Source organism: Barbus barbus (genome assembly GCF_936440315.1).
Source record: "Barbus barbus genome assembly, chromosome: 18".
Taxonomy (NCBI): Eukaryota; Metazoa; Chordata; class Actinopteri; order Cypriniformes; family Cyprinidae; genus Barbus; species Barbus barbus.
The window spans coordinates 6,774,600-6,789,701 of NC_136746.1; positions in this window are offsets into that span (position 1 = coordinate 6,774,600).

The following is a 15,102-nucleotide window of genomic DNA, read 5'->3' on the forward strand; positions in this document are numbered from 1 at the left end:
CAAATTAGAAATGAGAAAATAAAAATAAAATAAGTGAGTGTGGTGAATGGATAATGTATTATAGTTGTGTGTTCCATGTTTATTGTTGAGTGTTCATGAGATGGATTGCCTGCAGGGAAGAAACTGTTCCTGTGTCTGGTCGTTCTGGTGCACAGAGCTCTGTAGCGTCGACCAGACGGTAACAGATCAAAGAGGGAGTGTGCTGGATGTGACTGGTCCAGTGTGATTTTACCAGCCCTTTTGCTCACTCTGGATAAGTACAGCTCTTGGAGAGTGGGGAGGGTTGTACCAATGATTCGCTCAGCAGTCCAGACTACCCTCCGTAGTCTTCAGAGGTCAGATTTGGTAGCTGAGCTGAACCAGACAGTTATTGAAGTGCAGAGGGGGGATTCAATGATGGCAGAGCAGAACGGTTTCAGCAGCTCCTGTGGCAGATTGAACTTCCTCAGCTGGCGAAGAAAGTACAACCTCTGCTGGGCCTTCCTGACAGTGGAGTCTATGTGAATATCCCACTTCAGGTCCTGAGAGATGGTGGTGCCCAGGAATCTGAATGACTCCACTGCAGTCACAGTGCTGTTCATGATGGTGAGTGGGGGGAGAGCAGGGGGGTTTCTCCTGAAGTCCATGATCATCTCCACAGTTTTGAGCGTATTAAGCTCCAGGTTGTTGAGACTGCACCAGACAGCCAGCTCCTTAACCTCCTGTCTGTAAGCAGACTCGTCACCGTCCTGGATGAGGCCGATCAGTGTGGTGTCATCTGCAAACTTCCGGAGCATGACAGAGGGGACTTTAGAGGTGCAGTCATTGGTGTAGAGGGAGAAGAGCAGTGGGGAGAGAACGCAGCCCTGAGGAGCTCCAGTGCTTATGGTTAAAAGCGGAGCTGAAGTCCACAAACAGGATCCTCACATAAGTCCCTGGTCTGTCCAGATGCTGCAGGATAAAGTGCAGTCCCATGTTGATTGCATCATCCACAGACCTGTTTGCTCTGTAGGCAAACTGCAGGGGGTCCAGTAAGGGACCAGTGATGTCCTTCAGATAAGCCAAAACCAGTCTTTCAAATGACTTCATGACCACAGACGTTAGGGCCACAGGTCTGTAGTCATTAAGTCCAGTAATTTGGGGTTTCTTTGGGACAGGGATGATGGTGGAGCGTTTGAAGCATGAGGGGACTTCACACAGCTCCAGTGATCTGTTGAAGATCTGTGTGAAGATGGGGGCCAGCTGGTCAGCAGAGGATTTCAGACAGGCTGGTGGACACACCGTCTGGGCCTGGTGCTTTTCTTCTTTTGTTCTTTCTGAAGACCTGGCTCACGTCATCTTCTCTGATCTGAATTGTAGGTGTGGGGGAGAGGGGGGTTGCTGGAGGTGTTAATGGTTGTGTGGAGAGGTGTTCAGGGCGGGTGTAGGTTGTTTTTTCAAACCTACAGTAAAAGTCATTCAAATCGTCTGCCAGTTGTTGAGTCTCCAGAGCTTAACTTCCTTATCTGGTCAGAATAATTCCTCTTTGCCACTTTGATCTCCTTTTCCAGTGTGTATTTGGCCTGTTTATACAAGACTCTGTCCCCCTTTCTGTGAGCATCTTCTTTGGCCTGACGGAGCTGTCTGAGTATTGCAGTGAACCATGGTTTGTCTTTGTTGTAGATTAAATGAATCCTGTTAGGAATGCACATATCCTCACAGAAACTGATATAAGATGTTACAGTCTCTGTGAGCTCATCCAGATCGATGGCAGCGGCTTCAAAAACAGACCAATCAGTGAGAGAGAAAGAGGCTTGTAGATCCCGCTCTGTTTCATTAGTCCATCTTTTAACAGATCTTAATACAGGCTTTGCAGATTTAAGTTTCTGCTTGTAGGACGGAATAAGATGAACCAAACAGTGATCAGAGAGTCCTAAAGCTGCTCGTGGAACCGAGTGATATGCGTCCTTTATTGTTGTGTAACAGTGATCCAATATATTACTGTCTCTGGTGGGACATGTGATGTCCTGTCTGTATTTTGGCAGTACGCGGGAGAGATTTGCTTTATTAAAGTCCCCGAGAATGATTAAAACAGAGTCCGGGTGTTGTTGCTCACTCTCTGTGATCATATCAGCGAGTTTCTGTAAAGCTGTGCTCACGTGCGCTTGCGGTGGAATTTAGACACTCACGAGAATGAACGAGCAGAACTCCCGCGGCGAATAGAACGGCTTGCAGTTAATGAAAAGCGTTTCTAGATCTGAACAGCACATCTTCTTTAACACAGTTACATCTGTACACCACCTCTCATTGATGTAAAAGCACGTCCCGCCGCCGCGCGATTTCCCCATTGATTCCGTGTCCCGATCTGCTCTGATCAGCTGGTAATTAGGCAGATGTAGTACGTTGTCCGGTATGTCGCCATTTTGCCAGGTTTCTGTGAAACACAGAGCAGCAGAGTTAGAAAAATCCTTGTTTGTCTGGGAGAGCAGGAGTTAGTCCGTTTTGTTGGGTAGAGAGCGGAGATTCGCCAGGTGGATGCTAGGCTAGGCAACGCCATTCGAAATCCACGCCGGCTCGCTTCCCCCGCCTGCGCCTCCTGTAGCGTTTGACCAGAGCTACGGCTCCACCAACTACAATGTCCAGCAAAACGTCCGAAAAATCTAAATCCGGTAAAGGATTTTGTGGTGTGTTCTGCCGAATGTTCAGCAGGTCATCTCTGGTAAAAACTGATCGTATTTGAAAAACAAACAAAAACAGTACAAACACTGGAGAGCAACGCACAATAGCTGCCATCAGCGGCGCCATCTTGTATCTCTCATTCTGACGGCACCCATTCACTGCAGAGGATCCATTGGTGAGCAAGTGAGCTCATGCTAAATTACTACAAATCTGTTCTGATGAACAAACAAACTCATCTAGGATAGCCTGAGGGTGAGTACATTTTCTGTAGTTTAAACAATACAGCATAATGTTAGCAACACCAAAGTTGTGGGTTCGATGGCCATGGACTGGGCATGGAGTCAGTTTAAGTTGCACTGAATTAAAACTTTTTGAAAAAGTAAGATCTTGTGTCTTGAAATTGGTTGTTTGATCTCAAACTAATTTGTTGTGGATAAACATTTCAATGAGTTACATAAAAATATAATATAATGCTTAAACTTAGTTCCGACTAATGTTGTGTTTTTTTATTAAACATTACAATATATATTCTAACAATTACATTTTGCAATGTACATCGATATAAAAGCATATAATGTGTTATTTTAAGGACAATTTTGTCACTTTTGTATGATCACTGCTTCATGTCCACACCAAATCTGGCTTCTGAAACAAATCCGCTTGAGAGCCTCTGTCCCATTGGATGCTTGTATACATCTATAATGGCCATATGGAGTTATGAATCTAGGACAAGTACGTTATGCACATTTCCAATAACCCATATTAAATGAGTAGTCAAAAAAAATAATCAATAAATCTGTTCATACAAACCTGATAGATGTGTGTTTGATCAATGCTGGTGTCTTTTTGGGCCAGTTTGCTCATAAGAGCTGCGGCTCAAAGGAAAAGAGGCCAGGGAGCTGAGAGATTGAAGCGACGGCCCCTGAGCTACTGCTTCTGACCATCAGTGAAGCTCACTGAATAATTTACACTTAAGAGTCAACAAGCTCAGCATCTGATGAACTGAAGGTCACCGTACATGATATCCAATCACTGCGGCTTACTTTATTTGCACATTCAGTTTGGTATTAAATTAGCATGACATTTCAGGTGAAAAACAGATTTCAGAATATATCATTTGAATGACATTTAAAATATGTAGTTGACATTGTCTTCATCCATGGAATGGACCAGACGTCAAAGTGACAGAAGAATGTCTAGAAGAGAAAAAAAATAATTAAAAACTTTATGAGTGTTGATTTACAACTTCAAAAGAACATTTGTACTCAAGAATCGATGCAATTTTCTTGATACATAATGCTAAGATTTTAAAGATCTTAACCACAATTACTGGTAAGGAAATTAGAATTAAGCAGATGTTAGCCTAAACAAGCCATTGCTTCAGACAAACATCAAAGACAAAATGAGAGGTTTGATTCAGAGTTGAGTGGAGTGATGAATCATGATAAAACACAAGTTGCATGGTGATGCTCCAGAGCGATGTCTTTGAAGATCTGGCGAGAAATACAATAATGAATGCATCTCTATCACAGTGAATCACAGAGGAAGATGTGTCATGATGTGGGGAGCCTTTAAGCGGCTGGTGCTGCTGAGCTGCTTAACTGTGACGGGTCAATTAATGCTTTGGAGTAAAGAAGAATATTGCAGAATTGCTTGCTTGCCAAACTTGAAAAATTGTTATCTAAAGAGAAACGATCAGATGTTATTTTTCAACAAGGAAATGCTCCTGCCTGCACTGCACAGACAACCAAGAATTGCCATGAGAACAAGTGCCTCAGGCTCATGTTTTGGCCTGGTCGGAGTCCAGATTTGAACCCTATAAAGAATATTTTATTCTCGCTTACACATTTTCCAACTACTTGTATTAAGTTGAACAACACTGACTATTCTTCCTGTAAAAAAAAAGTAGTCTGTAAGGTTAAACACACAGCTTAAACATTTAAAGGTAAAGGCAATTGTGTACGATGTTAATTTATCTACAGAATTTATGAAATTCTTGCTATTTCCCTGACCACTGATTTGTGGCTAAAATTGTAAAATTTGCAACATTAAAAGCTAAATATTTAGCCATTTATGGCTTTTTTTTTTTTTCAGAAAAAAGCAGTAAATACTGTTTTCAACATTGATAATAATAATAAATGTTTCTTAATCATCAAATCAGAAATGTAAATATAGTCAACCAGTCACAAACATACAGTACTGTGCAAAAATCTTAGACCTTTTATTTTCAAAAAAAGTTGACTAAAAAGTCAGTTATTTCTATGTTTTGTTGTAGTGTGTCAGTAGGAAATAACAGTTTCATTTCCAAACATTCACTTTGCCATTAATTGTAATAATCCAGTGCATCTGATCTGATCTGATCTGATCGGATCATCCAGTCTGTCTGGAATGACATGAAGAAACAGAACAAACTGAGACATACTAAATCCAGAAGAACTGTGGCAACGTCTCCAAGATGCTTCAAGAAACCTACCTGCAAAGCTCCTGAAAAACTATGCTCAAGTGCACAGAGGGCAAAAGCTGCTTTAAACGCAAAAGGATGCTCACCCCAAATGTGATTTAATTTAGTTAATAGAAGTTAATTGATAAAGAAAATCTATTTATGACATTATTTTGATAGCATCCTCATTTTAATGCATTTTTACACAAGTGCCTAAAACTTTTAACAGTACTGCAGCTTTGCAGTTAGCTTTCTTGAAGCATCTTGGAGACGTTGCCACAGTTCTTCTGGATTGAGTCTGTCTCAGTTTGTTCTGTTTCTTCATGTCATGTCTGGAACAGTCTGTCTGGAATGAGACAAATCTCACTGGATTATTACAATTAATGGCAAAATGAATGTTTGGAAATGTAAACTGATATTTCCTACTGACACTGTGTGTGTGTGTGTGTGATGTTACACGCAAAAATATTTAACTGACTAGAAATTGCTCTTTGTGTGTGAAATCTTTAAAATCTTTATGCAATATATACACAAATCAGAACACTTATTTTGGTTTTACTTTAGAAGCAGAAAGCCATTTTATCTTCTCTAGCTCTATAGAAAAGCACACATACCTGCCGTAACAGACTATCTGTCTGGAAGGGACAGTTGTTGAGGTCATCAGTGCTGCCCCTCTTCCTGCACACGGTCCGTGAGATCTCCACTTCCAGAATATAGCGGATGCCTTTGACTATCTAAAGCAGAACAGAGACCGGATGACGCATGTATACAAACACACATAGTGAGACGTATGGGTGTCTTGAGTTATACCTGTCTCTTTGTGTCATCAACAGCTGATGCTTTGAACAGAAAAGCATCGTTGGATTTATTATTAAATGAGTAGGTTCCAGTCAGGACGGCCTCCTTCACCCCAGTGTCATTCTTACTGACGTTCTGTAGAGTTCCTGTGATCGGTCTGCTGACGAATGTGTGAACTGGAACTTTCTCTGAAGTCCAAGAAGTAAAATGTAAAACTACTTGATAGGACAGATATCTTAGCCATGATCATGTAGTACATCCTTACAAGAAAACACAAAAGTAAACAACTTTGTCTACAAAAAAGAATTAAAAGAAAAGCTAATGGAAATGTCTTACCGAGTGAGCATAAGCCTGCTAAGAAAAGCAAGACTAGAGTCTGAAAAAAGACCCTCATGTCTGTTGAAGTTCTCTCAATTCTACTCAGCAACTTCCTGTTCAGAAACACTTCAACCACCAGCCGTGTGCTGCAGTCCTCCAGAGAGCAGGCACTATTCCCATTGGCCAACAGTATTGTTTCCTACATGGACTCTCAGAGGCCTTTACAGAGGAACACAGGTGAAGTCAATCAACTGCTGATTACTGCTTGAGCACTATATGATGTTCCTTAAAGATGCTGCAAAACTTAGGATATTTTTCAGTTTTGTTAGGTCCAAATAATTACAAGTGCATGTAGATGTTGAGGGTTTGCTTCTATAAATATCCAACTTTGTAGAGACCACCGAAATCAACAAGAACAAAGAACTGAATCCTTCCTCAAACTGAACTGAAAGAGGCTGTGTGTGTTGAAATGCTTTGAAAGATGCAAGTGAACTCCTGTGGTTTCCTCCCACATCCGGTGATGAAATGCGCTGATAAGAATACATGCTTACATGTGAGTGATGCATATGAATGATGATTTATTGGCTGAGCAGAGCAAAAGCATGTTGATTTGTGTCAGATCAGAGATCAGCATCTCTGAAGTCAAATTGAAACTGCATTTGCAACCCATTTTAGGCAAGTTATTATTATTAGCCTATTATTATTATTCTGATAAACCATGCACAGTAACACCAGAAGCAAAATCTTAAAATTATTAGATAAAGTAATTGATTATATACATTAAACAATTATGATGAAATCATGCTTTGGTAAATAATAATTATGACATCAAAGTCAAAACTGGTATATTTTAAGTAATAATTGTGGGATAAAAACATTGTGTGTGTTGGTGTGTATGTGTGTGCGTGTGTGTGCTTATTAGGTAACATAATAAAATCCTGATCCTATTACTTTTCTCATAATTTAAATTTGTCATAATTGTGACTTTATCTCGTTATTTCAATTGATTTACAGTTTTTTTTTAATTTCTTGGACACTAAAAGTAGTACTTGAGGCCCACTTAGTGAAACCATTCACTCATATACCTAATTCTTAGACCAAGTCTGAAAAAATACAAGCACATTACATAACTCGGTTTGCTGTTGCAAAACAACATTTTTGGAAAACTCTAAACAGTTCTCTACGTTACACACATAATTCAAAACAGCTCTTTTGTTCATTTGGGAAACACTGCCATTTAAATGCCACACTCATTTACTGATGACCTACACACAGTGATCATGTGTGAAAACACTTATACATCATTTAACTTAGAAATCAAAACTCAGTGTTTTGAGAGAGAAAATTATGTTTAACCCCTTGTATTTTTGTTTACAGTGTATGTATATTGTACAAAGTGCTTCAGAAATAAAAGTAGATGTTTTGACTTGGCTTATATGCTAAATGTGTGTGCGTGTGTGTATATACACACACATTATGCATATAAACCAAGTCAAAGTGTGTGTGTGTGTGTGTGTGTGTGTGTGTGTGACCTTGGACCACAAAACCATATAAGTCCTTTTTTTTTTTTTTTTTTAGATTTATGTATCACCTGAAAGGTTTCCATTGATGTATGTTTGTTATGATAGGACGATATTTGGCTGAGATACAACTATTTGAAAATCTGTAATCTGAGGGTGAAAAAAAAATCTAAATATTGAGAAAATCACCTTTAAAGTTGTCCAAATGAAGTTCTTAGCAATGCATATTACTAATCAAAAAGTAAGTTTTGATATATGTACGGTAGGAAATTTGCAAAATATCTTCATGGAACATGATCTTTACTTAATATCCTAATGATTTTTGGCATAAAATAAAAATTGATAATTTTGACCCATACAATGTATTTTTGGCTATTGCTACAAATATCCCTGTGTTACCTATGACTAGTTTTGTGCTCCAAGGTCACATGTATGTATGTATGTATATGTGTGTATGTGTATATAATACATGCATAGAAACATATACACACACACACACTGAATATGCATCTACATCTACAGTGGGGAAAAATTTTATTTGATCCCCTGCTGACTTTTGTACGTTTGCCCAAAGAAATGATCAGTCTATAATTTTAATGGTAGGTTTATTTGAACAGTGAGAGACAGAATAACAACAACAAAAATCCAGAAAAATACATTTCAAAAAAAGTTATAAATTAATTTCCATTTTAATGAGTCAAATAAGTATTTGATCCCCTATCAATCAGCAAGATTTCTTGCTCCCAGGTGTCTTTTATGCAGGCAAGGAACTTAGATTAGGAGCACTCTCTTAAAGGGAGTCTTAATCTCAGTTTGTTACCTGTATAAAAGACACCTGTCCACAGAAGCAAGCACTCAATCAGATTCCAAACTCTCCACCATGGTCAAGACCAAACAGCTGTCCAAGGATGTCAGGGACAAGATTGTAGACCTACACAAGGCTGGAATGGGCTACAAGACCATCGCCAAGCAGCTTGGTGAGAAGGTGACAAAAGTTGGTGTGATTATTCGCAAATGGAAGAAACACAAAATAACTGTCAATCTCCCTCGGCCTGGGGCTCCATGCAAGATCTCACCTCGTGGAGTTTCAATGATCACGAAAACGGTGAGGAATCAGTCCAGAACTACACGAGAGGATCTTACTGATCTCAAGGCAGCTGGGATCATAGTCACCAAGAAAACAATTGGTAACACACTATGCCGTGAAGGACTGAAATCCTGTAGCGCCTGCAAGGTCCCCCTGCTCAAGAAAGCACATGTACAAGCCCGTCTGAAGTTTGCCAATGATTCAGAAGAGAACTGGTGAAAGTGTTGTGGTCAGATGAGACCAAAATCCAGCTCTTTGGCATCAACTCAACTCGCCGTGTTTGGAGGAGGAGGAATGCTGCCTATGACCCCAAGAACACCATCCCCACCATCAAACATGGAGCTGGAAACATTATGCTTTGGGGGTGTTTTTCTGCTAAGGGGACAGGACAACTTCACCGCATCAAAGGGACGATGGACGGGGCCATGTACAGCCAGGGCCAGGGCATTGAAGCCAACCAGGGTATTGAAAATGGGTCGTGGATTGGTACTGCAGCATGACAATGACCCAAAACACACGGCCAAGGCAACAAAGGAGTGGCCCAAGAAGAAGCACATTAATGTCCTGGAGTGGCCTAGCCAGTCTCCAGACCTTAATCTCATAGAAAATCTGTAGAGGGAGCTGAAGGTTTGAGTTGCCAAACGTCACTCTCGAAACCTTAATGACTTGGAGAGGATCTGCAAAGAGGAGTGGGACAAAATCCCTCCTGAGGTGTGTGCAAACCTGGTAGCCAACTACAAGAAACATCTGACCTCTGTGATTGCCAACAAGGGATTTGCCACCAAGTGCTAAGTCATGTTTTGTGAAGGGGTCAAATACTTATTTGACTCATTAAAATGCAAATCAATTTATAACTCTTTTTTTTTTTTTTTTATGTGTTTTCCTGGATTTTGTTGTTGTTATTCTGTCTCTCACTGTTCAAATAAATCACCATTAAAATTATAGACTGATAATTTCTTTGTCAGTGGGCAAAGGTTCAAAATCAGCAGGGGATCAAATAATTTTTTTCCCCACTGTATCTATCTATCTATACATACTGTTACGACCAGCTCATTTAAAAGCCGCAACAAAAAAAGAAGGTCAAACAACAAAGGATATCAATGCCAATTGTTTTATTTAATTAAACTAAAACAACAGCAATCAATAATGATTATAAAGCATAAGTCTTGGGATAATAAAGAAAACTAAAGAAATCTACAGAGAAAACATCCCTACAGAGTCCCTACCTCAAATAACACACTTATATATGCTACTAATTAACAATTAACACTGGGAAGACCAATCAGAGCCTGCCACACTCTGCCCAATAGGATCCAGAGAAGACTCAGGGACATCACACCTCCCACCCCAAAAGGAGGTTCCCTAAAGAACCGACAAAACAAGAACAACATACACAAGCAGAATAACCATTTAAATATATGATAACAGTTTGTAGTTTACTATAACATTAATACTCATCTCCATAAATCCCACTCCATTTCACTCCCAGACTCCTGGGCCCTAGGACATCGGAGAGGAAACTAGAGAAAGAGAGAGAAGGAAAAACAAAAGACAAAGCAACAAAACAAAACTGAAGAAAAGAGAGGAGATAGAAAAGATATCCAATCTAATGGGATAGCTTACAGCCGCGAGAGAGCATCAGCAATTAGGTTGTCCTTACCACGAATGTGTTTAATCTGTAAGTGGAGGGGCTGTAAAATAAGGCTCCACCTCATGATTCTTTGATTCTTACCGCGCATTCGATTCAAGAAAGTCAGTGGATTATGGTCGGTGTAAACAATGATAGGACCACAGACTGTACTTAAATAGACCTCAAAATGTTGAATGGCTAAGACCAGGGCCAAAGCCTCTTTTTCCACCATAGAGTACGCATGCTGATGGCGATTGAATTTTTTTAGAAAAATAACTGACCGGATGTTCGATTCCCTTAATATCTTCTTGTAGAAGAACAGCGCCAGCGCCATAATCACTAGCATCAACGGCAAGTAAGAAAGGTCTTTCAAAATTAGGTGCCATTAACACAGGAGCATTGGCTAGAAGAGACTTTGCATTATCAAAGGAACATTGGCACTGTTGTGACCATTCAATAGGTCTCTTCGGGCTCAATAAATCTGTTAAAGGAGCAACTACATTCGCAAAGTTCTGGCAAAAACCCCTATAGTAACCCACCATCCCAAGAAAACGTTGTAACTCACGGCGAGTTGTGGGAGTGTGAAAACTACAAACAGCTTCTACTTTAGCGTTGATTGGTTTTACGCATCCTCCGCCAACCACCTTACCTAAATAGGTCACTGTAGCCTTGCCAAATTCACACTTGACAAGATTTACAGTCAAGTTCGCTTTAGCCAAACGCTCAAATTCTTTAATTTGTGCAAGGTGTTCAGACCAAGAAGAACTATACAAAACAATATCATCTAGGTAAGCTTCACATCCGGTCAACCCAGACAACACTCGATTTACTATCCGCTGAAATGTAGCGGGAGCATTTCGAACTCTGAAAGGCATAACTGTGTACTGTAAAAAACTATCAGGTGTAATAAAAGCAGATAGTTCTTTAGCACGGGAAGTTAAAGGCACTTACCAATAACCTTTCAAGAGGCCAAATTTACTGACGAACCGTGCAGAACCCACATGATCTAAACAGTCGTCAATTCTGGGTAGGGGGAAACAATCAGGTTTTGTCAAAGAGTTAAGTTTCCTGTAATCAGTACAAAACCGATAAGAATTGTCAGGTTTACTCACTAAAATGCAGGGAGTGCTCCAAGAACTAAAACTGGGTTCTGCTAAATTATAAGTAAGTAAATAATCCACCTCTTTCTGAAGCAACTTCCTTTTTACAGGGTTTACTCGATATGAATGTTGTTTTACAGGTTGAGCCATACCAACATCAATGTTGTGCTCAATGACATGAGTTCGGGTAGGAACATCAGAAAAGAGAGAGGGGAACAAACTTACCAACTCTATTATATCAGCCTTCTCTGGTTCACAAAAATGAGACAAATTATAAGCTAAATTAGCAAGAACCTCAGAGTTGTTAAGGCATCCTTCCACTATACTACGAGAAGGACCATTCTTCTCCTCCAGAACATCAACCATCTCTACAGATGTTTCTGAGACGCTTGGATCTATGATGTTAGTAGTCACAACATTAACAGGCAAAGACGATACAGGAGTCATATATGGCTTCAACAAATGAACATGCCAAACCTGTACTTTCTTTCGTCGATCAGGTGTGTTTAGAAGATAGTTGTTATTAGGGTAACACTTCGCTATCGTATACGGTCCAGTAAACTTAGCCTGGAATGGACTACTCAAAACAGGTAGCAAAGCAAGCACTTGATCACCTACCTGAAAACTTCTTGCCTGGACCTTACGATCAAACAACCGCTGCATCTTTTTCTGAGTCTTACCTAATTTCCGTAAAGCAATAGCTCTGGCTTCATAGAGTCGATAACGAAAACTACTCACATAGTCCAACACATTCTCAGGTGGGTCAGAGGTTCTCCATTCATCTGCCAAAAGAGCAATAGGGCCTCTGACAGTGTGTCCGAATACCAGCTCATTAGGACTAAAACCGGTGCTCTCTTGCACAACCTCACGAATAGCTAAAAGCATCCAAGGAAATCCATCCTCCCAGTCACAATCAAGTTCAACACAATACGATCTCAAAAGTGACTTAAGAGGATAAAAATCTTATCTCAAAGGATAAGCTGCAGGATAACGTGTGGACTGACACATCACAGTGAGCAAATAAGCATGCCCAGCCTTTGATCATGGTAATGGACCGACACAATCGATGATCAAATTTTCAAATGGAGTGGTAACTACAGCAACAGACTGTAAAGGAGCCAATGGAAACTTTTGGTTTGGTTTCCCAGTCATTTGACAAATGTGGCAAGATCGTATATCGTTAACCACATTCCTCTTGATTCTAGGCCAATACAATTTTCTGAGAATTCTATTATACGTCTTCCGTACCTCCTTATGACCAGCAAGGCCCTGATGTGATAACTGTAGGACGGTTGACGAAAAGTAAGAGGAACTACAATTTGGATCCTAGGATCAAGTGAAGAGTCAGTACTCACAGGCTCCTGTCTACAAAGCAATCCATCTTGAAAAAAGTAGTAAGGAAGAGAAATCTCATTTCCTCCCCCACCAGCACCAACAACCAAAGAGAACAATTCTTCAAGAGTTTCATCTGCCTTCTGTGCTTTGAATAATTCATCTTGAGTCACACTATAAAGTGGAGACAAAGAACAAGTGTTAACATGGTCATCCCAAATAAATGGTCTTTCAAACATGGAAGCAGAGTTGTCAGTCTGATCGTCAACAGACGGTACTTCATGCTCAGGAATCTCATCTTCGGCCATAGTGTACATCGTATCAGGTTCTGTTAGAAAATAATTTTCAGAGGCAATAAAGGTGTCACTAAGAATACTTTCAGGTTCATCAAGCACAGATTTCTTAGCCATCGCTCGAGTTATCGCACATGCAGGGAATAAATTTGGACAGTCAGAAGATCCATCCAGTTTCCCTACATCAGAAACAATAGGTGGTACATTTATACTGATTTACCCCAGACATTTCCCCCGGCTAAGTCATTACAGAGTATGAATGTAACAACAGGAACAGGAAGTCTAGCATGCACTCCAACCACCACATCGCCCGACACAAGTTTAGAATTAAAATAAATGCGGTGTAGAGGAACTTCCATGTAACCTATTTCAAGCCCTCTGGCCAATACATGAGAACCAGTGGCAGTATGTTTGGACAAAGGCAAAAGTCCCTCTAACAAAAATGACTGCCCTGCCCCAATATCTATTTAGAAAAAACTATAAATCCCATCAGCCACTTCGCCAGGGATCGTCACAGAAAACATGCTCCAAATAGAAAACCCTCACCTTTACAAGATAAAGACTTAACACAAGTCATCTGTCAAATTATCTTGAAACTCGGTAGGCATCGCAAAACACAGATACAGAAAAACAACAAAGTGTCACCTTATGAAATAATATAGTCCCTGCCTCAAATAACAAATAACACACTTATATATGCTACTAATTAACAATTAACACAGGGAAGACCAATCAGAGCCTGCAACACTCTGCCCAATAGGATCCGGAGAAGACTCGGGGACGCCACAATACATATAAACAGAATATGCATACAAGCCAAGTCAGAAAGTCAACTTTATTTATAAAGTGCTTTTATACAATACAGATTGTTTCACAGCAGCTTTACTACAGTATCAAATTCAAATTCAGCAGCTCTAACAACCCAATATTGTCATTATACAGCTCAAGTCAATTCAGTATTGATTCAGTTCAGTTGCATATGACTAGTTGCTATGACAAACTCCACTGCACTCTGAACAAGCAAAAGACACACGAGTATACGTGTTTTACAGTTTTTTTTACATCTGTGTGTAGTTTGGCATCTAACTACTATGCAAAAATACAATTTTTAGAAAAGTTAAAATAGTTTTCAAAGAAGTGTTTGCTTTTTCAAGATGTGTGTGATGTTTTGCATGTTGTGTTGGTGCTTTGTGGTTTCGTGTATAGAGTTTTGAGAAATAGAGCCATAGTTTTAAAAACTGTAAGCATTTTGAAAAAAACTTAAAATCGTATCTTATAATTATGGCTTAGCATCTCATAATTTTGACATTTTATGATTTACTAAAGCATTTTTTTTTCTTCTTTTACCTGATGTGGAGGAAATGGGCTTCCATATATAAATAACCTTCTGAATTGCAGGCTAGCATCATATTAAAATCTGATCCTATTTATGGTCTTTTGAATTTTTAGCTTAATTTAGTAATTTGTCATTTGACTTGTCATAATTACAATGTTTTTTATCTCATCACTACTGACTTTCTCATAATTATGACCTTGTATCTCATAACTATTAATTAGTATGTCATAATTTGGACTTTTTGAAATAATTATGATTTATTAAAGCATTATTTTTTTCCTAATCCTATTACTAACTCTCATCATTTTGACACATCTCTTAAGAAAGCACTTAACTGACCCATACCCCACACCTTAGTTCACCCACAAATTAAAATTCTGTAAATTCTGCGAAAAGAATACAAAAATAATGACTTTTATTTAACAATTTCTTCTCTTCCGTGTCAGTCTCTGTTCTGACGTAGAACCCGGATGCACTGCGCCTTCCTTACAAGCAGCGGAAGACGCTGTACATAAAACATTCTTTGTAAACATTTTTTTGCCCAGCCTTACTTATTCAATCCAGAATATACAGACGATGAACTAATAGAGATGGACGTTCTACGTCAGAAC